Source organism: Falco biarmicus, chromosome 4 (assembly GCF_023638135.1).
Source record: "Falco biarmicus isolate bFalBia1 chromosome 4, bFalBia1.pri, whole genome shotgun sequence".
In the NCBI taxonomy this organism is placed as follows: domain Eukaryota; kingdom Metazoa; phylum Chordata; class Aves; order Falconiformes; family Falconidae; genus Falco; species Falco biarmicus.
Window position 1 is genome coordinate 69257902 of NC_079291.1, and position 27264 is coordinate 69285165.

Consider the following 27264-nt stretch of genomic DNA (forward strand, 5'->3'; position numbering starts at 1 on the left):
TGTTCCATTTGTTACAGATGCATTCTGAAGGGTATCAATCCACCTGTTCTATAACTTACAGGATGTCATACTATATTTATAATGCTTGCAGTCTGAAAGCATTATGACAGCTAGCTGAAGACGAGACACTCCTAACACAGAGATGGCCAGTATGTAAACGTTCAGATCACCCTCAGCTATACTACAACAGCAAAAATCTAGAGATCCTTCAAGAAGGCAGTCCTGCCCACACCAAAAAAATACGCATGAACTTTTGCAAATGTTGGTGCATGAGGTACTATCCATACAGATGTATACAGATCCGTATCTATACAGATAGTGAAGATGTCTCAACCGAGGCTTGAATTGCAGCAATAAATCTGTATACTTCATGTAACTATTACAGATTAGGGTTTTCTTAAATGTTAGCATTATACTGCACATCACTAGCTGACAGAAGTCATAATCGAGATTTTCACGTTAATATTTACTTGACAGAAGGTTTGAATGATCACATACTAAGTCACCTGCATTTTTTCCACAAAGTATTACTGATTAAAATGTAGCAGGATTATCTTTCTTTCTCAGCCCCATCAGCTTCTTAGGGATCCCTGACATATTTCTAGTGGCTTGAGTAACACATGCTTTATTACCCAAACAGAGGAACTTCAGCTGATAAGCCACCAGGAATCTCTGACCTTCCTTCACTCATTACCAACTTTGCCAACAGCGTATAGCACTACACATATGCATTTGCACATGCATATACACACAGAGTACCTGCTATGTTGGGTAATATGAGCCTGCGTATCTTCAGTGTCCCTGTCTCTGAAAATGACCCTGAAAAAGTAAGCTAAGCCCATCCCTGTTTCTATATATAAAATTGTTTAATTGGTGGACTGCACCAAGAATAAATAATGAGGTAATTCTGAAGATCATTCCCAGAACAGTCAGCTGGATTGTTTCTGCAAGTCAGAGCCATCTCTTCACCTCTGAATGGTGTTTTTTTTTTTGATTGTTTGGTTTTTTAAATGGTTTCAATGTTTGAAGGTGAACAACTTTCACATAAATGCAATTTTACAATTGGTACAATATTTCAAGAATGAAATATTCGGTATGTAAGTGAGGTTTTGGAGTGTTTGTTTAAGAAATGTAAAATCTGTTACAATTTCAAAACCTAAAACCAGATCAAGGATTCTAACCAGATCAGAGATGAAGTTCCTTCCATGAAAAAAAAAAAAAAAGGAAAAAAAAGGGAAAAATAGCATGGAAAAAAGAAAAGCTTTCAGGTACTCTCAGTCAATTAGGGAAGACTACCATCAGATTTTTTCCAAGATATCGTACAGGTCTTATTTACCTTGAATAACAACAGTTTAAACTAGGAACTTAACTACAAATTTTATCTCAGGAAAAAAAGATTTTAAAAAGACATAACAGGTATAGTAATTAATTTTTCAACTTTTTTATTTCTTTAGCTGTAACAAGTTATAAAGGCTTGATAATAATAATAAAAAATTCCCTTCTGTTTTTTTCCCCATTATATTTTGCTTTGTTTCTTCTAATGTATCAGAAGTATACATGGCTCCTCTATGTCCTGGTCTGTGTGCTAACAAATAGATGAGGTAAAAAGTAGCATACCAAGTTTAGAGTTATGTATAAACTGCTGCATGGCAATGAGGTAGGCTTGCTCACAGTGATTTCTTATATTAATAGAGTGACTGTCTTTTTTTAATGACTATGGATGTAAGTGGAACTCATGTAACTTGACCCACCATTGTTGAAAGAATACAACCTCTAGTCAAAGACCAAACAGACCCTATGAGGAGAGTATTGTGCTTGTTTGATAGATGACAAATTGAAGAGCTTAATTCTGTCATGCACTTGGTGATGTATTTATTTTATCTCACAAACAGGGAGCCAGAAAAACTAAAGGCAAAGTGATATGCCCAAGCTGACAAGCAAGTCTATGAAGTGTGAAACTGAAACTAGCCACTGACTCATAGATCAGTTTATACCTTAAAAGCCTTATCTTTTGTATCCCTCCATAGGCTTTTTGACTTCTGAGATGTTACTTGTTACCATTTGTTACTGAAATTGTTAATTTCAGTAGTAGCATACACTGAAGTTTCTCTTGATTCCCAGGACTGATGCACTGATTCACCCTAAACCACTCTCAGCCACGTGGAGAAATGTTCTGCCGCCTCCAGTACAGCTTTGGGACCCAATATGACACTATCCTATGGCACTGTATCACCAATAAAACCTTTCTAGAAGGCAGTTTCATCTTACCTTCTCGGTTGTCCCTAACCACCCTGTGGAGAGGAAAGCTGGGGATTAAGTGGTAGCATTGAGTCAAGAACCAAGTCACTGTTTTGCTGCTAGACTTTCCCAGTTCAAGTCCTTGTTCAAAGAGTGAGTTTCAAATACTACAGAGACATCCAGGCTGGCAGACAGGACCCAGCTCAGACCTAGAAAATATGGATTTCTAAGCAACTGTAATTAGCTTGACCCTTATTCTTAGGGTTAACACTGCTTAAACCAGAAGATTCCAAACCAGAATCAGGGCCAAATCAGTTCTGAACTGTTTTTATTTACCTAAAAGGCTCATATGTACTTAATTTGTTACTGTGTGTTAAGACATAACGAATAAGTAGAAAGGATTATGAACACGTTTGGCCTAGAGAGGAAAAGAGAATGCAGCCATAACTTCGATTTTGAAAGGTCTTATTTCATCATAAGCTTAACTTTCAAATCTGCCACAGGGACTTTAGTCCATAATGCCACATTTTCAACCAATTGCATCTTAACTGAGCATCCAACCCTTCAATTTGGAAGCTCAAATTAGCAGCTATATGGGGGGGTGGTGGTGGGGTTCATATATGTGTAGATGCCAAAAGGAGGATCTAGGTGTCTTATAAGTACTGTACAAAATACATCGGAATAGAAATGATAACTCTTTAATCAACTTTAGCCAGGAAGAGGGGAAACTGTGGGGAAGAAATGGTTATGCAAGCCAAGAAAGAGAAGGAGAGAAGAGAGTCTTTTCAGCAGGAGACCTGTCTCCTGTCCCCCTTCTTGCTATATTAACACTTTTGCTTTACCTCTTTGCATTTGAGAATATGTAAAAACCTACGCTTACTGCACTAGCTATCTATTACTAATTATTTAGCATTTCTTATAATGTACCTTTGTAGGAGTTTCTTCTAATTTCATTTCTTCTAATGCAGGAAAATAATTCATACACCAGACTATTCTAACTGTTAAAAAAAAGGGGAGGAGCGGGACAAGAAAATAAATCCAAATGCCAGTAAACAAGATTATTAGCAAATAAAATAAACACTAAATTAGATATTCAATTATTTACAAAGTAGCATCTTAGATTCTAGCTCTATTTCATTTTATGAGTGCATTGTAAAGAGTAATGGCCCTAAGAAGAATTAGTATTTGCAGGCCTTTTTATTGCTTGTAAAGGTTAAATATATCTGTAACTGTGCTTATTAACATCTGCTCTGCCTTTCAAGCTATCTATTAACATGAGGAGAGCACAAAATTGTTGCTAACACTGAAGGATTTCCCATAGATACCAAAGATTAATTCATTTTTATTAGAATAGCATTCAAATATCTGAATCACTTCCAAACGTAGTATATGTAGCTGCGACTCACTGTATCCATGTAACACGTAGTATCCCTCTGCATTATACTCATATATCAGACTACTTGCTCGTTGAGACTAACCCCATTTTTATAATTACAAATCCATCTTAGTTCCCAATTTATGCTAAATTTATGCATTATGCCAAAGAGGTCTAAATTCTTAATATGGGCCTGCACAATCTCCAAGAGAACACCGGCTTCTTTTCCTCAATATTTGATAATGAATAGTTCACATCACTGTACACTACTTGTCCATATCTCCACACCACATACGGTTCAGAAAGTCCGTAAGATACAAACTGGTGGAGCCTGGGAATACATCATATAGTCTTCCCTATGTATCCAATTTTGTTGTTCATTGTCAGAGAAATAGTACCAGGCAAGTCAGATCTCTGGTCCTCTGCAGCATGGCTATTCATATGTACATTGATTATAAAGTCACAATCAGCACTTTCATAACTCTATTTTTCATCCTGAATCTCTTTAAACAAGATCATGTAGCAGACGTGTACAGCTTGCACCTCTTCCTAACTGCAATTTTTGTAACACTGTAAAGCATACAATCACCTGCCTCTGCTACATGACATTGTTATGCTAGTTGGCAAAAACAAAACCAAAAAAATTGAGGACTCTGTATGCATTATTTTAAATAATTATGGCATGTAATGTAATGTATCTCTTTCTTCAAATCAGAACTTTTTACAGTGCATTTTTTCAGAAATTTTAAATATTCATTGTTTTTATTAGTGCCTATTTACATATTGGTAAATGCTGTTCTACTTTCTTTATAGAAAGGATTATCCTTTTCTGTTTGTTTAAATGGATTTACATGCCACTGAGGCATACAATGACAGAGGTAGTAACTTCTAGGCTTTGAAAACTCAAGTCTTTAAACATGCTTTTATTAAATAATAACCATAATCAATACATGACAACAGTCTTTACAAAAAAGCTTCTCATAATATGCTGGTTTATCCCTAACCAATATCTTGAATAATTCACCCTGAATTTTTCTCAACTTTGTATGTAGAGAAAACCAGTATCCCTCCTTGAAGGGGCCTTGCTTTGGAGCTAAGAAGAAACAAAGAAAAACGTAACTTTTCTAAATAACTCCCACATGCCATTCTGTCAAAACTACATTTTAAAAGTTGAAATTCACCCAGTGAAGAATACAAACATCCCACCAAAGACTTTTTACCACTTGTCAGGCAGATTTCATCTGGTAGCATATACCAGTTAAATATGAACACAAATCACTGCTTCCTTAACTATTTATGCTAATTAATTTTTCAGTTGGGTATGAAGTGCTTATATTTTAAGCATACCAAATTGATTAATGACTTAGTCAACTTAAGTCTTGGTTCACACAGAAAGCATCTGCAGATAAATAAATCAAACACTACTTGCCAATTTATAATATTGTATTTATGCTTCCACTATGTGCATGCTGAATGATGGCAGCAGCAAGTGAATCAAATGGGAACTTTACAGCTTTCCAAATGCCACAATCAGAGAGTATTTCATTAGTGATGTTTATAAAATATTTTTTTCCATCTGGGATCTGATTAATTTTCTAAGGAAAATCAAATTTAGAAACAAAAGCAACCCTGTGCTCTTTGAAAGCATACCAAACTGTTGGTAGAATAGGTATGAGAAGAAGTTGCAGAGGAGGAATTACAGCAAGGGTTGGTGCTGAACGATGCTAGGCAAGATAGAAGTATGTGCTTAATAAAATAAATATCTAAAGAAACTTCAAAGTCTGTGGTGTCCTTCATTCCCTAGACACCTTTGTGTCCTGTTCCATATGGATCAGTACACATTATGTATAGCATAGTGGGACAGAGAACAGAAGAAGCTTGGAGCTAGAGCTCTGCAGCTGAATCACAGCTGCATCAGCATGAACATGGGTGATAATAAAACTGGGTTATGTGACTGAGCCAGTCACACAGTCCCAAGGAACACGCACAACAGGGACATGAAAAGGACGGTGCTTAAAAGGTAGGATGAATGTGAATAATTAATTTTCAGGGAGTGCAAAAGTATGTGAACACCTTCAGATTTTCCTAGCTGTTGCTAAGCAGCATTTTTTAGTCACAAGCTTTGACTTACAAAATGAACAGCAGCCTCCGCACAATTTGCTGTCTTTACATTTTAAAATGTTCTTTTGCCAAGCTTTCATTATAACTATATTTCAAAACACTCTAGAACAAAATAAGATGAGCACTGAGATATCTGCATCCCTTGGGAAAAGGTCTCGGTTACTACCTGACACAAGTAGCCCATGGACCCTCCAGTCTCCAACAAGGAATTAGGAGAGCTTCCATCTCCCACGTACCAAAGTAAGTGCTTTTTGCCTCTCAGGCCTCAGTTTTACATGAGAAATTGAACTTGCATCATGGAAAAGGCAAAAGTATTGTACATTTGGGTTTGTGTATTCATCGTCAGTGTCAATCTGCATAAACAAAATCCCAGAATTTTTCCCATGGTGGTGGTGAATTAATTGTATTAATTCTTTCAATCTGTACTAAGGATGTTGTTTCAACCCATTCGATGCTCTGGGCATTCTGACAAAAAATAAAATTAAATCAACTACCTCTCCGTGTTAGAAATTATCTCTCTATCATTTAATTAGAATAAAGGGCGGGCTGCCAATGTTCCAAAGCTAATACCAAACATCCCCAGTGCAAACACCCTCTCCTCAAATGCTTTGATGCACTACCAGGAATTTCAGAAATCCTTGTTCTTGAAGACCAAGAGAAGCAATTGACAAGGAGTTCAGGATCTTTTACAAACTGTAGGCTACTAATAATCCACACTTAGCTTCCAAGCATCTGCAATTTAAACACACTACACTGGTAAGTGGGTTAAACAAAAATGTGTAATCATTTTAAAGTGCAAATTGACTATCAGCTCCTTCTTCTTTGATACTCATAAAAATGAATAAATCGTAAAGTAGAATAACATTGGTAGTTCTGTGGAGTATGTGGCCTGGAGCAGAAGACGCCTTCCAAGGAGAGAAAAGACATATTCAATAGTTACAGCAATTATTTTCCTGCATTTCTACAGAAAGGGTCTGCTAAACTGGCACCAAGGTGATAAATTATACTCTTTTCTTGCTACTTTATTTACTGGATAGCAGTAAATAAGACTGCAGCTACCATCATTAGGGCTTCTTTTTTGTTTCTTTGGTTTTGTTTGGGTTTTTTTGTTGTTTTTCCACTGGCAAGAGACTAACTAGAGATCCTGGAGTACTCTGATGAACCACAGAATATACTTCAGCTTTCTAGAAAAACATTTCCCAAAGGGATATCCCAAAAGCTTTCAGAGTCTCCTTGGCTAACTGCAGTAGCCTTTAGAGCCGCTGAGCTAACAACTGCTTCTCATACAGACACCGGCCCAAATCCACATGTATTAAGTCTATGTTTTCTTGTGTCTTTCCAGATGCCTCTGCACTCACAGAAGCAACAATTCTACCTGGACCCACCACCTAGCTATAGCCCCTAAACATTGAGCAACTGCACTGTTCTGCCACTGTTCAAGCTACTGCTGTTTTGACAAGTATTGACTATAGAAGAAGATTTTTATTTTGTATAAATCAAAACAGCAAAACAGCTTGAACAACCTGGGCATTTATATTCAGCTACTACCTGGGAATAGCTGTGGACCTGCACCTTGTATCTACATGAGGATATGTCCCAAGCCAAATTTTTTGGAGTAGTAAAAGACAATAATGCTTTTCTCCCTCTTTTTGGTATACCTGAAAGAAAAGGAAGCAGAGACTGGGGGTTTTACCTTTGTTCACCTCTTTTTTCCCCCCACCAGCTGCTGAGTAAAAGGACAGGAGGCAGGCAACAAAACCTGCAGCCTACAGGTAGATAGACTCTGGTTGCAAACTCAATCTTATCCCTGCAAGCCTCCCGTTTCTGCAAAACTGCAGGGACTATGGCTGAGTCATCAAAGAACAGCAGCCTTTGGTGTTGCTTGAAGGAACACGCATATGAGGAGAAAAGAGACATGAGGAGGCAGCAGAGATGGAATACCCATGTGTTCAAAGGTAGGGCTGCATCTACACAAGAGGAAAAAAAGACAGAAAACTAATGCCGACAAAATGGGCTGATACAGGCACCCCATAGGGAGAAATAACCAAAAAAAGGGAAGATATTAAGAGGATTAGAGGAAAGGAAAGAATGCAAAGATCTGGATAAACTCTATTTCCAGAATACGTGTACAGCTCGCAGATTGTAATGAACCATTTTTGCTGAGCCATACTTGACTCCTGGTTTCTGTTTTTTAGGAGATAACATGTAACCTTTATATAGCAAATCAAAAACTCAATTCAAAAAATGTAAGAAATAACTGTGCACGGTAATATTTCAAACACTACTGATACATTTTCTATTCAGGTACTATAGAAAAAGCTAGCTATCAAAAAAGTTTAGGCAATTTGGTTATAATCAATGACAATGAATGCTTCTTAAATAAAACACTATTATAATGGCCTGTGCATTACTACCACCGCTGAAGGCAGATCAAGTGCAGACCTCAGTATTTTTCATAGATTAAGGTTCAAGAACAGTATTCTAGGTGTATTTATGTCTACTCTTAACTTTGAATTTCAGAAGATTATAAATATTCTCAGTTTTTCAGAAACAAAGATATTTAATGAAGTTTTGCCATTAATGTTTGCTGGTTGGTTTGTTTGGTCTTTAACCTGCAGAAAGTAAAACCATCAGTTCTAAGCTTTTAATCTTAGCATGATTAACACTCAACCATCAAACACAGATAAATAATAAAAAAAAGAATTTAAATGCCATTAACAAGTATCTGTCTCTTGTGACAGAATATTCCAGCTTCAGTGCAAGACTGAATTTACAATTAATATAAATAACCGCTGTTTGTTAGTGCTACAACCTAATATAGTAACAGCCAATGTTCATAATTATTTTCTCAGATGTACCCCCAAATGTAATACTGTTTTCTTTTACGAGAAGCCACTGATGACCTCCAGTGAGTTCCATGCAATACGGTCAGCATGACTACAGCTGGCAATGAAGACTAAAACTGCAGGGTCACTGCTTCCGGACATTGAGTCCCCTCTGTATAATCACTGGGCTAAAATCACTGTAAGTTTTTTCTACAGAATACAAAAAATTATGGTAGAGATAAGGTCAGCCTACTGTTCCTGTAACAGGGCTGTTTCAAATTAATAACGGTTTATATGCTTATTTAACCTGTTAATTTAACCAGTTACCTGGTGGGAGGTTTTTGTATTTTGGTTTTTTCTTAGCTATTATGCTGATAAATGCTGTCTTTTTCAATTTCCTTGTCATACAGAAATAAGAACTGGCACCGTGGTTTACAGTCTAGACCAGCACCCTCCCTCTAAGTGCAGCCAGAAAGTGACACTTCACATAAACATTCCCAGCCTTCATTTCCTATTGAACTTAAGGAGTTGGTTGTCTGTGAGAGAACCACCCCTTTTAAACTGTGCTGCCATTTTGCAAAAAGCCTTTCTAACAGGAGTGTTAAAAGCTTATTCAAACCTAAACAACACTGTATTGACAAGTCATCTTACCTACTTCCCCCCCAGTTATTCGAAATAACTTGAAGACCTTTGGCGAAAGGAGTAATTTTTACATTGCATAGCATGTTTTGTCAATCTTATTTTGATCTCAGGCCTTTAAGGCATATATTAGAATATAAGAATTACTATTTATATGACACTAACAGAAGCCATAGTTCTCATCCTAGTTTCACAATAGTTTACTCAATTGTAAGCTAACTGCACTACTATTCTGTAAATTTGCAAGTTATGCAGCAAAATTGTTATATTTACTCAATGAATTCTACCAAGAAATTAAATAACCCCCATCAAATATGTAGCTGACACTTGGCTCTGGGAGCCAAGGCTAATAATTGCATTTATTTTTCTGCAGGTAGCCCAAATCTCTGAGGCTATAATCTACCTAAAATGATGAGAGAACACAGAGGATAGATATCTGCAAAAACTAAGATATCCCCTACTTAAGGACCTACTCAAAGAACGAGTGATTTATCTCTTTGGAAAGTGAAAATAAGGTAACCACATCTGCCATGTTACTACAAAGTTTCCTCTGTATCTTCCTTTTCCCTCTAGCTTGGGCATAATCAAAGTTCCCTAACAAAAAGCACTTTCTGCAGTTGCATCCTGTATTTGAACTTCTTTTGAGCTTCCATGTTAATTGTTCCTTTGTGGCTTGTGGATAGTCCATAGATATGCTGGAAAAAATGCAATTGATTTCTGATAAAAACATCTGGAGCAGTGAAGTATTACAAAATGCTTTTCTCAGCATTTGAATTCTAGTAACTTGTAATTAAACCTCTTAAATGTTAACCATTCGATAAATCACAGACTGGTTTGGGTTGGGAGGGACCTTAAAGATCACCCAGTCCCAGCCCCCTGCCACGGGCAGGGATACCTCCCACCCGCCCAGGTGGCTCCCAGCCCCGTCCAGCCTGGCCTTGGACATGCCGGGGATGGGGCACCCACAGCTGCTCTGGGCAGCCTGTGCCGGCGCCTCAGCACCCTCACAGGGAAGAATTTCTTCCCAATATCTCATCTAAAACAGCCCTCTTTCAGTTTAAGGCCATTCCTCCTTGGCCTGTTGCTACATGCCCTTGTAAAAAGTCCCTCTCCAGCTTTTCTGTTGGCCCCTTGAGGTGCTGGAAGCTGCTGTAAGGTCTCCCCGGAGCCTTCCCTTCTCCAGGCTGAACCACCCCAACTCTCTCAGCCTGTCTTCATAAATAAAAATTCAAGTTGAGCAAAAAACCTCTTACCCTACATACTAATTGCAACCTGAACAGAAAAAAACCCATAGTGGCTCACTGGTGCTCCTGGGTGATTTACAGAAATTCTCTGAAATGTTTAATTTTTCATCTTTTGCAGAAATTGATTTTAGGTATGAAGGCATAATTCCAATATGTTCTAAAGCAGCATTTAAAAAACTCTTCACAGCTTCAAGACATTCTTATGCCTATAAATAAAGATTAAAATTCTTATGTTTAATATAATTCATTTACATGACATTTCTGTTTGTAGAGAGGTGTAACTGTATGATACACTTCACCTGAGAGGGTGCTAATCATAGTTGGCAAGGTAACCTACGAATAAAAGCTTATTGTCTCTGAAACAGCATAAATTTGGCTGTTTTAAATGAAATATTTCAGGTATTTGTGTTAGCAGATATGGGCTTCAAGTGCTTTCTTGTGAAGGATGTTGCAAATGAACGTCACAATGCCTGAAGACTAGGATAACGAAAAAACACTACTTGAAAATGCACAGTAACGTTTTTTTTTAATTCTTTGCTAGAGTTAACACAGAATGTGGTTTCATTGAGTGGTGTATCTGAATTTCCTCCCCAGAAATCTCACGTGATTCTTGTATATAGTTATTAAATATTTATGTATCAGGAAAAGAAAAATAAACTAGAAAACCTGCAGAATACAGGCACTGTAAGACAGTCTTTCTATAAACAACAGTAGCAAGTTATTATTGAAAATCAGTCAATCAGATACGCTGGTTATTTCATTAACAGTATTAAAATTCCATATTCATATGAAGCTATGTATACAGGCAGGAGCGACCACAAGATATTCTTAATATTTCTGGATGACAGTGTCTCTTTATCAACCAATATGTGGACTTGTTGGTCTAGAAGACATATAATAAACCTTCTCTTTTCTAATATGCTTGAGAAAAGAACTGATGGAAAGCTTTTAGGAAAAAAAAATCACATGACTTTGAGGTGTCATATGTAAGATTTTTACAGATACCTCTCAGACGGGTACACTGATTACTGTACTACTACTGTTGTATTTGATGCGACTTTTGACATGTAAAACCACACAAAACTATATGGGTGCATTTGATGATTCTTGTGCTAATTTACAATTAATAACAGAATATTTTTATTGTATATTTTAAATAATGAATTGTCTTTAACAAATCTGAATGCAGTATTTACACCTCTAGCACAATCAAATTCTTTCTATAAAGCCTGTGCTAGAACTAAGAAGCATCTGTAGTTTCTGAAGTTTCTAAAAAACTTTTTGCATTGTTTCATGAAATAAACAATCCTTCCCTAAAATATACAGCTTACAACTACATGATGAAATACATACTTGTTATAAATCACAACATTTTTTTTTAATTTGTGTATTAAAATACTGATATGGTGTCATTTGTCTGCTTTTCATGTTTAGCAGTTTCTAAGAGTAGGACACTAGTTTGAAAGCCACAGAAGGAGAACTGGGTCCATCTTTTCAAACAGCAGCATTACTCTAGCAGTTAAAATCATTGTACCTGTTTCCTACGCTACTTCTATTGTAAGAAAGAAAATGCAGAGTTCATTGTATTTCTTGGAGGCAAATGCTGAGTGCTCCAGTTGAACTTCCCTGTAGTAAGAAGGAAGTGGTGTACACGTCCATGCCCAGGACAGGAAAGGTGGTGCTCAAAAGGCAAGAGCTATTGTGTGGAGCTGGACAATTTCCAGAGTCATTTTATGGGAGAAACTGTTCGCAAGTAGTTACTTGCTGCTTTAAATGTGTCTTCCTTTTCACCGGCTAGCATCACCATGTTGTCTTTAAAAGAACAAATACCTTCAAGAAATAAGCATCATCTGTGTTTAGTGTCAACCCTTTAACACACCTTTGCCTCTGGTAGGTTTTTTTCCCGCCCAAGTTTTCAGTATTCTATAGTGTTCCTTCTCAAGGAATACTCAAGGTATTCCACAGTATGAACCACATCTATTCCCTTCTAATCAATTAATTGGTAATGCCTTAATACGTGCAGCCATTGAAATAACTAGAATAATCTAGACCGCATTGTGACATTAAAGAGGTTGTACACCTCTCGCACAGTGTTCTCATACATGCTTGTTTCCCCCTATTCTGCTCACTCTGTAAAGAGGTAATACTCATTTCTGCAATAATTATGTATTTTAATTCTTACATACAAGATAGAAACATATATGTTACTGCCACCTGAAATCACAGCTAACCTTTTTAAGTTTATTTTTTAAATGTGTTTAAATCTGTTGGCTAAATTAAAGGAAAAAAAAAAGATGAAAAGGCAGACTGAACTTTGTCAACATAATCTCTCTGTGGCAAAGGGATGTCCTGTGTTTTCAGGAAAACAGAAAATAAAGATTTTTTTTGTGAATGGAAACCATTCAAAAATGTTCAATATAGCAAATATTACTGCTACTCAGTGCATTTGAAGGGGAAAAAAATCATAACATGATTTTTTTGGCATAATTATCTCACATCTCATCTTCAATACCGTTCACACCCAAACTTCTTTGCTAGAATTTATATTATAAATCTGCTTCCCCCCCCCCATTTACTTTTGGTTTTGGGTGCACTACTGAATTTGTAGCCGAGGATATTTTGGTTGTTCAATTATTTGTTCTCCTAGAACTCTCTAGACCAACTTTTTACTGCCAAATCATTAAAAAAATTAAAAGATTTCATAGGAGATGGCAGCACCAAATATCAAGTGGTTTTAAAGGACAATACAGATGTTCTGGGCATGGTCATTCTGAAGACATGATGAAGCCTCCTTGATTTGTCCTTAAAGGCTAAACGTAAAAAATAAAGATGTAGCTATATTTGGTTGAATCCCTGGTCTGTGTTTAAACACAAATATTGCTGAATAAGAATGTTTTTAAACATCTTTAATTAATCTCTACAAATTTCTCACCATGTTAAAAGCATTTGTCCAAGCAAAAAGGCCTTGAACTAAATGTATTCCAATAGTTGTTCCACTGCTTGGATTTTCTGACAGCATCAGTCTCACCTCCTTCTCTGTTATGTACATCTCCGCTACCTTTTTCTGCTGGTTTTGTTAACAGCAATAGCTGTTTGGTCTTATGTAAGAATTTGTCCTGAATTTTGCGTATAACTTCTCTCAGTCTGAGAAAATGATGTTTGGACACAATAGACATCTATTGAATTCATATGTTTTATGTTTATCATTTCACTGCCTCAGCTTTGAAGGTTTTAGGACCTTCTCCAAATAATGTAATGGCAAAGCAGGAGTAAGATCTTAATGCCTAGTACCATTATACAGCTTTTATGCATTTTCTTAGAAATATGAAATAGATTTCAGATATAAATTGGTTTTATTCAATTTCACCTTAAATGTTTTGTAATCCTAAATTGATTAATCAGATCGTACACATTGAACTGAGTACTTGTATTTGTTGGCATTTCTGGTTTTAACAGCAGACTCAGATCTGAACTATTTTATTTGAAGGGTGACGGAAGTAAATCTGAAGTAAATTACAAGTTTTAATGAGACCTTTACACAGTTCATTGCTAAGTTTCCGGGTCATTGCTGTTTTTACTTTGTTTCTGAAATTGGATAACATCTGATTAGCTAACTGTAATCTAGCGGAATATAAGAGATATGTACTCTGTTTTAAAAAGGAAAACAAATTAACAACCCTTTCAATCCATCTAAAAAATCCGAACAAGTAATTCTTTTCACGTCAAAGGATTAGTCTATAATGAAGCATATCAGAATGCTGTTTAGCATGTTAAAGCTGTAAGAAATTAAAAATTGCCTTTTTTTCTTAATAAAAAAATAAATAAATACGCGTATGTGTTCCATTTGCCCCTTTGGAGAAGGGAAACATGTTTTGCTTTGCTGCCATGTAGCATAAGCACCATACAGTCTCTTAGCAAGCTGGTGGAAACTAGCAAATTGCAAATGATTAAAAAAGCTGTATTTGACTTGCACAGAGACAGCTCAGTTCTTAATCTCGAGCTAGGAAAAAAAAATGCAAAATAAAAGCAGAGTTGCATAATAACGGGCTTGATGCAGTATACTTATGGAATAGAACTAGCTTGGTGTTGGTGAAAGTCCATTTGTTACTAATGTATTCACTGCCGTGAGCATGTTGCACAATACATGCAGCTTAATTATCGTGTGCGTGCTGCTTGCAGAATGAAAGCCTACTTTTTCTATTGCATGTTCTCAAGCATATATCATCAGGTTTCTAAAACCTCTTCTACGAAATGGTTGGGTTTTTTTTCCTCCTCCTTGGTTTAATCAAGTTCAATCACCTCAGACACAGCTAAGCCTGAAAGGGAACTACATGAGTTATGAGTCCCATCTCGCTCACGTGTGTATACACAGCCTAAGTTTGAAGCCATACCCTGAGTTTTGCTTCAAATTTCAGATCCGAGCGACCGCAGCACCTGCAGCAAAGCGCTGCGGCCAGGGCGCCGGGCCGCGGCGGGCAGGTGCGCTCTACTTACCCGGCCTCGCCTCAGCGCTGCAGGCATCCCGCCTCGCCCGGGCCCCCGCCACCGCCCCTGCGCCAGCCACGGGCTTGGCCTACGCGGCCCCCCACCACCAGCCAGGTGCCTCTGCAGGGTGAGGCGCCCGAAAACGGGCTGGGGGCGCCGACTCGGCCGGGAGGGGCAGGGCGAGGGGCCACCGTGAGGGAGAGGGACGGTCTACCTCAAGCCCCAGGGGAAACACCCCCGGAGAGTATTTTCGGCGCCCGGAGGGCAGCAGGGGCAGGCGCCCCCCCCCCCCGCGCTAGGGACGCGAGTACCCGGATGCAGCCGCCTCCCCGCCCTCCCACATGTGTGAGGCGGCCGTGACGGCGCCAGCGCGCGCGGCCTCCCCGCCCCCGCCCGCGGGCCAACCGCCGGGGCGCGCGCCCGAGGGCGGTCTCGGCCCCAGAGCTCGCGAGAGGACATGTCGGCGGCGGCCAGCGAGGGTGAGCGGGCGGCTGCGTGAGGGAGCGGGGGGCGGGCGGGCGGTCCGTGCCGCCGCTCGGCCGGGCTCGGCCACGCGGGGTTCCGCGGGGGAGCGAGCGGCACGTGACAGGCGGGGCGGCGGAGGCGCGTCCCCGGCGCGGTGGCAGCGGTGCCGCGCACGCGGGGGTCGGGCCGGCCGCCGCCGCGGCGGGGCCGGAGGGCGGTGAGCGGCAGCCGCCAGCCGGCCGCCGCCGCCGGGCCCGTGGGTAGCCCTGCGGCGCGGTCCCGCCCGCGCCAGCCAGAGCCATCTTCAGGCGGCTGAGGCGTGTGGGAGTGCACCTCGCCGCCCTGGCCCGGCGCCAGGAGGGGCGGCCCCCTGCCCACCCGCCGCGCTGTTGGGGGCTGGCAGCGGCGGACGCCCCCTGCCCGCCGGGCAGGGTAGGGTCCCCGCTGGGCCGGGGATGCGGTGGCGGCGGCGTCCCCTCAGCCCAGCCGCGCCTCCCCGGGGGCCTCCGGCGCCCCGCAGGGCCGCGCAAGTGGGGTCAGCACGGCGCGGGGGTGCTGGTGCCGGCGCCTCCGCACCGCGCTCTGCGATGCGGCCCCGCTGGGGCCCTGCCCGGCGCGGGCTCTGCCGTGCCTGCCCTGACAGACTTCCCTTCTGGTGCGCTGCGGTCACGGATTATTTATTATTATTATTATTATTATTTAGTAAGGCGCACAAACTCCTGAGTGAGGTGCCGGGCCTGTGGGGAGACAGGCGTAACTGCAGGGCCCAGCCTTAAATACGTGCATGGAAACGAGAGCTGTTCAGAGCAGTGAAGTCGAGACCTCTGGCCTTGATGCCCCAAATGGTGTAACTACAGCTTAGGTTCGCCTACCAGTTCAAAGAGCAGCTGCCCCTAGACCAGGGACTGTTAATAGTTGGGGTTTTTATTTGTGAAATACGTGGATTTAAGGTGGCGCTTGGCTGGTCAGCTTTGTATGGAAAATAACAGGTGTGTGTGCAGCACTTGTATGCACAGATCTGTAGCTCAGATGCACATAAATCGGTTAACGCTTGTGAGAGTGACATTCTTCAGAATGGAGGGAGCAAGATAGACAGCAGTGCTGCAGTGCTTTTCCTCTGTGCCAGCAAATACGTTTGCCTTTATTCTGTTCATATGCTTTTTGTATTGGTTTCTAAGTATGCAGTGCAGCTTGGTGCAGTTGAGAGAGAATACTGTCTTCATGGCTGCAGCAGGCAATATAGCTGAAATAAAAACTACAGGATTTACAATAAAGTGAATAATTTCTTTAATCGTGAAGTAAATATCACAAAATTATCTCTTCACGCTTATTGCACAAGCAGCACCATGAAATCTCCTAACTTTTCTGTCAGTGTGTCTAAAAGGTTCAGGCTGACATAATCACCTTTTAAGAAAAGAGTCCAGCCTTCGCTGTACTGTGATTACAGCGAGTTCCACAGTTCTTGTTTATGGGAAGGTGATTATGCTTCCTAACATTATATCTTTCCCTTTATGATGGAAAAATGAATTAATTGATTTTTTAATTAATTGAAGTTTTCAGCAAAGGCACAGCTGGCATTTCATAAGATTATTAATGTTTGGCATTTTATCTAGTTCCTTCCTGCAATTTTCCTTACTGGGCAAATTATGATTTTGTGGTATAACTTGCATTTAAAACTTGACAGAATGCTGTCACCATTTATTAACATAATAATACCAGTTATTAAGAAAATAAAAACACATGGAAGCTGAAAATCCTTAGTACATTATTGGAAGTGCTGTACAATTTCCACGATTTGGCTGTGTTTGGAGAAATGTAGGAAACTGAACTTAATGATACAAGTGAGTTTTTGGGAGCAGTCATACACTAACATGAAAGTCACCTTAATGTTTACTGTTTTTAATCTGTGGGATTCTGTTGTATGAGTTGTTATAAATGAGCTTTAAAGATGAAGGTTAATACACAGATATTCAGACAAATTTAGCGTCCATATGCGTAAAATGTCCAATAAATTGGAGCCCTTTCTCATTAGCCTAGAAATCAAATCAGATAATGACATTATGGATTAATATGATATTGGATAAGGAATATACTTAGCTGTGGTTTTGGTTTGGTTTTTTTTAACCAGCGTTTAGGTTACTTGGTTAATTATTGGAAGAAAGAGGGAATACATTTTACTGTAGGCTGTTTCTTTTTTTAGGCCTTTTTGGTGTTTGCATCTTGTAACTTCTTCCTCATAAGTGGTTTGGTTTGGTTTTTTATGTGTTTAGTGTATAAGCTCTTTCACTGATTTGTATAGAAACCGTAACATAAGCTTCAGCATATGAGCATGCAAACCTTTAAGAGAGGAAAACCCCTATCTGTTAGAATTCATCTCTCAGAACAAAGGCAACATTGTGTGGCTGAGCAACGTATGGGACCTTTTAGGCTGATAACCTATGGGTTCAAAGCCAAAACTGGAAAACCTCATTAATGTTGTATGAAATGGCATTTAATAAATGCCAGCCTTAAAGGTAACTGGTGTGTGTGTGTTTAACTTTTCTAAATTTAGTATGCATTAGGTTTCCACTGACATAATCATATGTGTCTGTATATGCATATATGTACACACATACTTTAAAATACTCTAATAAATTAACATTGATGATGGAACAGATATGCTTGAATTGTCACAGCAAAAAGCCAGAATGTGGTTGTGAGCAGTTTCCTCTTCTTTTTCTATATAAAGTTTTCTTCATATGGGAATCTATAGAAAACTGAAATATTTTTCTGTTATTAAGGGAGGTTTTAGTGCTTAGGTACAATTGGCACTTAAACTGGCAAGTGTGAAGACATTCCAGCTCTAAGGAAATATGCAAGATAGACTTGAAGGAGTTAGGACTGGTCTTACATACTATAGTTGAGTTAAAAGGAGTGGGTGATGCACCTCTAGCACTATCATTCTTGCCAGAGGTAACTGGAAAGACAAATAATTAGTGTGTTAAGCGTTTGTGGAGTAATATGAAAGGTGCTAAACATGAGCTTGGAGCATATTGAAATTAGTTTACTCGAAGTACCTAATAAGGTACTTGAACATCACGTAACTGCAAAAACTGAGAAAGCGCAACTTGTATTCTTAAGGTTTTAATTTCTTCAGTGGAATAGAATATGTAATTTTTAAGAGAATCCTTGTGACATTTTTGTGATTTTTGTTTTTCTTATCTTTACTTTCCAATTAACCAGAAATGTGCTGAAACAGATGCTATAGAAGGAGGCTAGAGAAACAAGGTAAGTTCTATATCTTAAAACAATTAAACCTTTTTAAATACAGGTTTTTTTATAAAGCTGCTACTTTTTTAGGGAGCAGTGCCTCACTTTAAATTGTGCTGGTTTTATAATCCTGTTAAAATCAAACGTTTTCCAAGAGCTATGTTCTCATACAAGCAGGAATCTGAGGATATGTAGTACCTGTGTTACATAAGCTGTTACACAAGTTACTGTGATGCTTTTGCTTTGGCATTTGATACGAGTGGGTTTTAATCACCTCTTAAAATTTTGACTTAAATATTCTTATGTTGATTAAATAATATTTTCTCTTTTTTTGAAGGACGGTCATGCTTGCAAGCTTCACAGATTATGTTAGGCTTTCTCTAAATGTAATAGTTTTTATATTGGTAGGTAAAACTTCGGCCTATATAGAATTTTGTTTATTTTTAACAACAACTGCAGTGACTCAGGCTCATTAGCTCCAGAGCACTTAATGGCACAGCACTTCCAAAGTACCACCAAGTCCAATGTGTTGTGATTAAATAAGTCAAGTTATAGATGAGGAGACAAACTTCTTTCTCGAAGGGAGTAACCAAGGGTGTTTAATGGCTGCTGATAGAGTTGTTGGTTATTAGGAGGGGACTGGAGCAGCTTAGTAAAATAAGGAAGGAACTTGGGTTATGTGAACTAAAACATTCTTGTTTTGGAACTGCGTGTTCCTGATGTTCATCTGGTACTGAAATGGTGAAAATTTCAATCCTGCCCCCTCCCTCCTCATTTTTTGTATGGGGAAAAAGGGCTATGTCTTTGGGTGGGGGGTAGGAGAGGTTGCTTTATTTTCAGAATGACCGAGTTAGAGCATCGAGCTTAAAGCCTCCTTGATAATTTCTGCTGAGGCCCCTCTAAGATGAAGCAGAGCGTTGGCTCCACCTCTACAGAAAAAGACACTGCACACAACTTCCATGGATAAGCTCTGCTTCAGGGAATGGAAGAACAGCAAGATATACAAAACTTCCTGGATATACACATAAGGTGGTATGTATCTGGAGCATTGATGTATTCCAACAGACTCCAGAACTGTAGTGTTAGGCAAAAAATTAGCAACTGGAAATGCTGAAAGGTAGGAGAGCTTCCTTTAAGATGAAGGTAAGGTGTGTTTTAGGATTGCATTCAGGCTACATGAAGAAAAGCAGGAGTGATTAGAGTTGGCAAACCAGTTCACTTAATGTACTGGTTTAGTAAATCTGTAACTGTTGTTTCTTACTGGGATCTACTACATTTTTAGCAGCATGTCTAAAAAAGAGATCAACAACTGAAATTAAGCACATTTGCACTTGACAGCTTGACGTGAATGTTTCATGTTTGCTTCTTTAAATGAAACTGTTTTGTACTGCATTGAGCACAGTGAACCGGTACTGCTGGCATTGATTCTTAAGCATTTTTATCCTGAACCTGAAGTTCAAGAGCCTAAATTGCATAATATTAATATGGAATAAAACTTTTTCAAACTTTTTTTCTGTGGTAGCAATTGACAGCTGCTGTAAAACTACTCTTTGGGGTCGTTGAGGCTCTGTTAAAGCCACAGTCACAAAAATCTTCCATATCCTTCCATATCCTCCAAAGCAAATGCACATTACAGAATTTATTAGAGTCTTCAGATTACTGTTATTAAATCCAGAAGTTAATACAACAGTTTTGCACTTGTGCAATAAACTGAATCTGTGTGATGGTTGACTCAGTAGATAGTATTTTAAGATTTCACATTCGGGTCCTTGGCTAAAGCTTTTAATTAAATGTTTGAAAACTGGCTTAAACCTGGGCATGATGCCAAAAGCAACACAGCAAGAGGGAAGTCATAGTTAATCTCATTTTTGATCTTTACCCTGACTAGTGAAACACAAATGAACAAAACACTAAAAATAAGACAAAAAGATGAAACCCACTGGTTTTCTACCCTTCTCAAACTGTGAGAATACAAGACATCATCCTAAGTTATATCCCTGAAAACATGGACAATGCTATTTTTGTTTCTAATGTTAGAAGTATGCTGGTAGGCTAGGGAACAGTTGCTGAAAACTTGATTAAAAATTCTGTAGACATTAAATTTAGTTTGCCAGTCATTCTTCACTCTAAATGTGAAGGTAGCTCATAAAAATTCAGCAGAAAACCTCATTATAATAGAGTTTAAGTTGTTAGTGTGTTGCAGTAAGTTCTAGTTAATACCCATAAGTGGTTCTTCCATCTCATGAAGTGGGAAGTTTCTCAGTATTTCCTACACAAAAAAAACCCCAAACAAACCAACCGAAACCAAAAAGCGACCCAGAATTCCAGCTACTGATATTCTGTTTGATTGTGTTGCTGGCACAACCTTTTAATTTTGTTTGCCTTTTTTTAAAAATGAAAATGTATTGTTTAGTAAAGTTGTAATCCAGCAAAGTTTTAGACTTGTTTATGAGACTGGAAGGTTTGCACAAAGTTGAACACATGGTTAATGCTTTTTGGGATTTAGAACCACATGTTAGTAAAGCTTCAGGAAAGTAATAGTTGTGGTTTACACAGATTTCTTTGCTTACATTATGAACATCAATGTGGCGGATGTATTCCTTAGTGTACCACACTGTTACAGATGCTATTTTGTTTACAGGTAATCTCTTTTACATTGGTAGGTATTCAGTGGAAACTGTGAATTATAGTCTTAGTGTTAAGATTAACTTAAATGTTAGTCTGAGAGAACATGTGATGATGCCATTAATGTAATTTTGTGTTTTAAAATGCTGTGTAAATTGTATCAATATTGCTGTATATTGTAGATTAGCCATCCTTCTCAGCACACTTCATTCTTGTGTGTAAGTGACTCTGGAAGTGTGAAAGCAAAGGAGTGTGTTTGTACTTTTGTATAGTCTTTCTTTGGTGGTAGTCAGGCAGACGAGGACATTGGAATGTGTATTTTGAACACGGAGCTTTCTGAATATACTGAGATTACTATACAGGAATTAACGGGATTTTTATGTTCATTATGGTTGGTCTGAATTTTAACACCTGTGTGTTATTTTAGGGGTTTTTGAATAGATTAATCTCTCAACTATTTTGGAGCATCTGTTTTTTCATTATGATATCATGTTATTTGGTAGGTTATTTTTTAGGATTTTCTCTTTAAAAATATAATCTTAAAAATACCTTTCCATGGAAGATACAACTCAAGACAGGCAACCAGAAGAAATGCCTTAATGTTTTGCTCATGATTTTCAGTATGTAAGTTACACTCCTTGTACAACTATACTTCCTTTAAATATTCTTAGTTTATTTATAAGCGTTTTTTAAAGACTTGTGTAAACTGTGCGAATTGGGAAATAATTTTTAAAATCTTTTTGAATCAGCTGTTGATGCCATTTAATAGTGATGCATAAGGTTTTCTATTGATTCAAATCAATAAAATATTTTTTTTGGGTGGCAGTATGCTTGTTCACACATTCTTGTCTCATAGTTATACTCGTGCTTACTTTGCATCCAACCAAAGGAAATAAATTCATATACACTCCTAGTAAGAAAATTCTGAAAATTTGTACATTCAGACTCTCATTGATGTAGTATCGCTGTGCAGAAGCATTTGCTATTAAATTGAATACAAAATTATCAACAAAGCTTTGTGTTTGCATGCCAGTTCCTCATTTTTAAGTTTTTCACTATTACAGAGTGGAGGGTTTTTTTAGTAAAATTGCAGAATTTAATGCTTGTGCTCCAGAGGAGTAGATGGACTTGTACTGATTAATGTGTTTTTGCAAACCTTGAAGTTTTTCAGTTAAGTCCAAAACATAAATACAATTTGCAAGTAGTCAATGTGCTAATAATGCTTGCTATTGCCGAATACTAAGGAATTGCTTCAAAAGCAAAGTTGATCAGTTAACAGGTCCTTTGTTTAGGACTTGCCATTATTTCTTTAAAAATGTCCAATGTTTCTGTAGTTTGGCTTATACAGTTTAGGTAAATATTCAGAATAATCACAGCATCATCACACAACTGTGTATGAAGTTACAGGAATGACTAAAAACCTCGCTAATTTCTAGTTAATGTATTTAACACTGATTTCATTTGGAGTTACTGTACAGCAGAAAGATTTCAATATCTGGGTTGTGAGGGTAGTGCTCACTTGCTGTGTTTCTAGTAAAAATTTAAGAGAAGTTACTGCTTTATTATTTTTGCATTTGTATGTGTTACTTATAGTAATGCCTCTTTACATTAATGTCAAATAATACAGCAGCACTCAAATACTTTCACTTGGTGTAAGATAGTTTACTGAAGAAATTCTATCAGTTCCTGCAAAATATAAACCATCTTTGTGTTTATAGGAATTACAAATCTTCCAATGTGAATCAAGCTTTAAATAATTCACCTTACCTCTGTAGCCAATTTCAACCAACTTTCTTCGCTTCTGTGAATGACAGAGTGTAATTGGTGATTTCTTCTGAAATCAGAGATCAGCATGGTGAGGCAAACTGTTCTGGCTGGGGTAGATCCAAGTTGAGTGGTTAATGACTATCTCCTTTCTCTGCCAGATGTTCCACCCTTCCTCTCTTCTGCCAGCTTAACCATTTGATGCTTTTTTACCAGGTCCTGCAAAATATGCCTCATTTTAAAAGCTCATCACACAGAACTGGGAAAACAGAAAGGTGGAATCTCTGGGAAAGGGTGAAATGCAGATGGTAGCAGCCTACTTCAGTCAGTAGTTCATCTTTTTCTGCCCTGCAAAAGTTCTGGGCAGGGGCAAAGGTGGGCAGTATGGAGAGAAAGTAGAAATCTGAAATGGAGGATGGATAAAACTCTAAAAGTTAGTTTCCTTTTCTGCAGACTGAACAAGATCGAGAGTTGATGGGAGGCTCTTGAATATAAGCACGGTTCTAAATCTACTGTTTCACAGATATTTGGGGCAGTGATAGTAATAGGGCCAGAAGGTAGTCTGAAAGGTAGAATTCAGTAGCATCTCTTTGAGCCTGTGGGTTCTTGGCATCTGTATGTAGGCTTTTGATAGCCTAAGCCAAGCATTATGCTGGCTAGTTGAGGAATATGGTCAAGAAAAGAAAAGATATATTAAGAAAAGTTGATATACAGAGCATTTTTGACAGGTGAAGTGGGAGCTGGTATGAGAAGTGATTTAGTGATACATGGAGGAGAGAAAAAACCAGTGAATTCAGGAAGAAGAATCAAGAAGGAAAGCAGGTACTGGAATGATCTGGGGAAGAAATGAACTGTGATCTAGAACAGGCTGCCCAGAGCAGCTGTGGGTGCCCCGTCCCTGGCAGTGTCCAAGGCCAGGCTGGATGGGGCTTGCCAGCAACCTGCTGTAGTGGGAGGTGTCCCTCTGCCCATGGCAGGGAGGTTGAAACTGGATGATCTCTAAGGTCCCTTTGAACCCAAACCACTCTGTGATCCCATGAAAATAAGCCAAGGTAAAAAGACAAGCTAGGGCTGTAGTTATAATTACTATAACCAGGTAATGTTTAATGAATGTCTTGTTTTCATCAGATTATCATAGCTTTCCAGCAGTTTTGCAAAAATGCTATTAATGCTGTTCAAAAAATGTACCTTTGAGTAAAGAGTGGTATTGCTTAGATTTTTCAGCCTTTTTTACTGATTTCTTTATGATTAAATATATTGTATGCTTTAGTGTTAGTAAATGGATTTAACCAAAGTGTTTTGAAACATGCTTACCCTAAGAAATTACATTTGGTGGTTGTTAAATGATGGAAGTGTCTTACATATTAGAAGGAGTACTTAAGTATGTTTTCTGAAGACCAAAAATGTCTAGTATACAAAGAAAATTAAAATTATTATATAGGGGAAAATTCATGGCTTGAAGTATTTTTAGGTTCGTGAGTTTGTAAATTGATTGTTAATCTAGTTTTGATGTGTTCATGAAAAGAAATGTTCAGTAAGAGGTTTTTCATTAGCATTACACAGAAGGATATTAGGATAATGTATCAAAAATACTTCAGCCTGTGTTTTAAAGATTCTTTTTGGCTCACTGAAGTTTATGTTTACTTCACACTTGAAGTGTATTTTCCGCTGAGGGGAGAGAACTATTCAGCCACATAACTTACTGAAACATGATTAAGGTAATACAAGTTTTCTTTTGGTGGAACCTCTCATTCCAACCCTACCAAAGATTTTTGCCCGCTTAGGTTTGTTCTCCTGAAACCATTTCAATTCAGATTAGCCAAATCAGCCAAGGTAACTGTTCAGAATCTTGAAGCTGATAGAGCTCTCTGTGGATAAGGAGCGCCCATGCCAACAGCTGACCCAGCAGTGTGGACAGGACCATCATAACTAGAAATTGGGTGGTGAAAACCATCCGAGAGACTGATAATATTGTCAGCCAGTACGATTGCAAGTGGACTTGGTGGTTCTAGCAGAAGTACCCTATGTTTAGTCAGTATGCCATTGGGCCAAATTAGTCAATAACTATAGTTCAATTTTTGTAAACATTTGAAGTAGATACTCTAGCGGTGACAGATGATCTATGTTGTATTAAGGAATAACCTTTAGTGAGAGTTGTTCAAGTTTTGTTATAATAAGGCAGTGTTGCTTAGAAGCTTTCTGTATTAGAATAGCAGACTTCAGTAATGGTGTTTAATGTTTTTTAATTCAGAAATACCTTGTTCTTTAAATTGCAGGGCAGGGGAAGAATAGGTACAAACACTCTTGGGTTCTGTTACACTCATCTATCAGAGTTAAATTGATTCTTCTTATTTTGTAAATTTCTACGTTACGTTTTCCTTAAAGATGATCTTTGGAAACTATTAGTCTTAACTGACTGAAGAAAATAATTCGTTGCAGTCAAGCTTTTTATTTTTTAAGTCTATGCAAGTGAAATACATATCTTTCAATACAGGAGGCCTTTTTTCCTGTTTATTAGCTTGCTGTTGAGTGGCTTTTGAGATTTTAAGTAGTTCTGAAGGGTGTTATGTTTCTTGATCAGCTTATTCTTGGTTACTGCCATTTCTGCATAAACAGAAGACTGTTCTGTCTCCTTTATAAACTGAGGGAGATGAGAATGAGAATTGTTTTGTATGGGGAAAGTTTAATGGCTTTTCTTCACTACAAGTTGCACTACAAAACAATCCCAAGGAATAGAGTTTAGAAGTGTTACAGCTGTTAAGTGTAGCAATTTGTGCAGAAATCTACTGTAAACAATTTTATGGTTATCATCTATCTCTTATTTATTTTTAAGCAAGCAGCTTTGTAGGGAATGAAATATTGAAAGACACAATAGTTTAACAGATAAGACTTCTTTGAAAGTTGCCTTAGGCAACATAAACTCTCATGACCCAGAGTTTCTACCGCATTAGTCTAGCTAATTTCAGTATGGAAAATGGAGTTCAAGTTCATTTTAGCTTTGGAGATCGTGAGAAATTGTTTCTTAAAGCATTGAGGGCACGGACTGTGGATTACAGCATTAAACTGTTTAGAACCTAAGAGTTTTCAGGCACCATATTAATAATGTGCTGTTTCAGGTTATTTTAGAATATGGGTGTTGATCTGGGCATTAAGTTTGATCACTTGTAATCTTGGTTCTGTATTTCTAAAGAAACAATAGGTGATATTCCTTTCTGTGGCCTTACCTGTTCACAGACTGTATTATTTGCCATGTTAGAGGAAATGTGCTTGATTTATCAAGTAGTAAAAATTTAGCTTTTGTTTAGTAAAGTGTTATTTTGGCTTTAACAAAATGTATTTATTTTTCTGTTAAAGTCATAATATTATGTTTATAGTATATCTTTATGCTTAATTTCTGGTGTTTAGGAGGCTGGGGGTTGGGGGGTTGTGATTTGTGGTTTTTTTTCTAATTGAAAGCCTGTACTTAAATGCATGGAATTAGCATTCTTTTAGTGTGCATCCTTATTGTATCTATAAAACTCACCGCTTTAATTGTTGGGAAGATACTGCAATTTGTAAATCTGTTACAACTGATGTGATTGCGTTCACATTCAGACCTTTGGTCACTGTTGTATAAAAACTTAGGTCACAATACAGTGTGGGATATGAGCAGTTGAGCAGTGGTTCACTGTAACCAAATGTTATGGGATGCTGTTCCGTTTGCTTCCAGGTAAGGTGTAATAAGTGTTCTTTGAACCCTGCTGTATCAGTAGGTGTAACTTGGAGAAAGCATCAGTTGAAGATTCAGGAGGGAAGAAGTTGTGCACCTGAAGCCGTGAATCTAAATGATAGCTGGTATATAAGTAATGAAACAACCGTGCTCGTTCCCTTTTCAGTGCTTTTAAAAGTTTGTAATAGGAAGTAATACTTCTAAGCCAAGCAAATAAATGTATTTGCTCAGTTCTAGTAGCAGCTTTGGGTATAAGAAATAAGAAGTATATTGTCCTTACTCTGACTCTAGGATAATGACAAGTACAGTGGAGAATAACTTATGTGTATTGAGTAGAAGAGTTGGCAGTAGCATAAAGTGATATTATGGGACTGCCAAAATTTTGTGTCACAGCCTCTGTTTAGTTGGGAAAGATGAGCATTCATGCACACACAACATGCTTGTGATGAATACATGTATTTAATGTACGTAGCTAGCTGTGAGTTGTCTTTGGGAGCACTAGGAGAGCCTTCCAGGATCTTACAG

The 27264-nt window shown here is 38.3% G+C and overlaps 1 protein-coding gene and 1 long non-coding RNA gene across 6 annotated transcripts in view; one reads left to right on the forward strand and one right to left on the reverse strand.

Moving 5' to 3' along the window:
• LOC130149098 (uncharacterized) overlaps window positions 1-15290 on the reverse strand; it is a 31015-nt gene extending 15725 nt beyond the window's left edge. Inside the window, exon 1 of the long non-coding RNA XR_008821793.1 lies at window positions 14937-15290. This is a non-coding gene — a long non-coding RNA (uncharacterized LOC130149098). The remainder of the gene's footprint in view (window positions 1-14936) is intronic.
• The window catches only part of MRTFB (myocardin related transcription factor B), an 85392-nt gene continuing 73406 nt past the window's right edge, over window positions 15279-27264 (forward strand). For all 5 annotated transcript variants that reach the window (XR_008821779.1, XM_056338375.1, XM_056338383.1 and 2 more), the window contains exons 1-2: window positions 15279-15406; window positions 18615-18659. The gene's annotated coding sequence lies outside the window, so the exon portion shown is untranslated. The remainder of the gene's footprint in view (window positions 15407-18614; window positions 18660-27264) is intronic.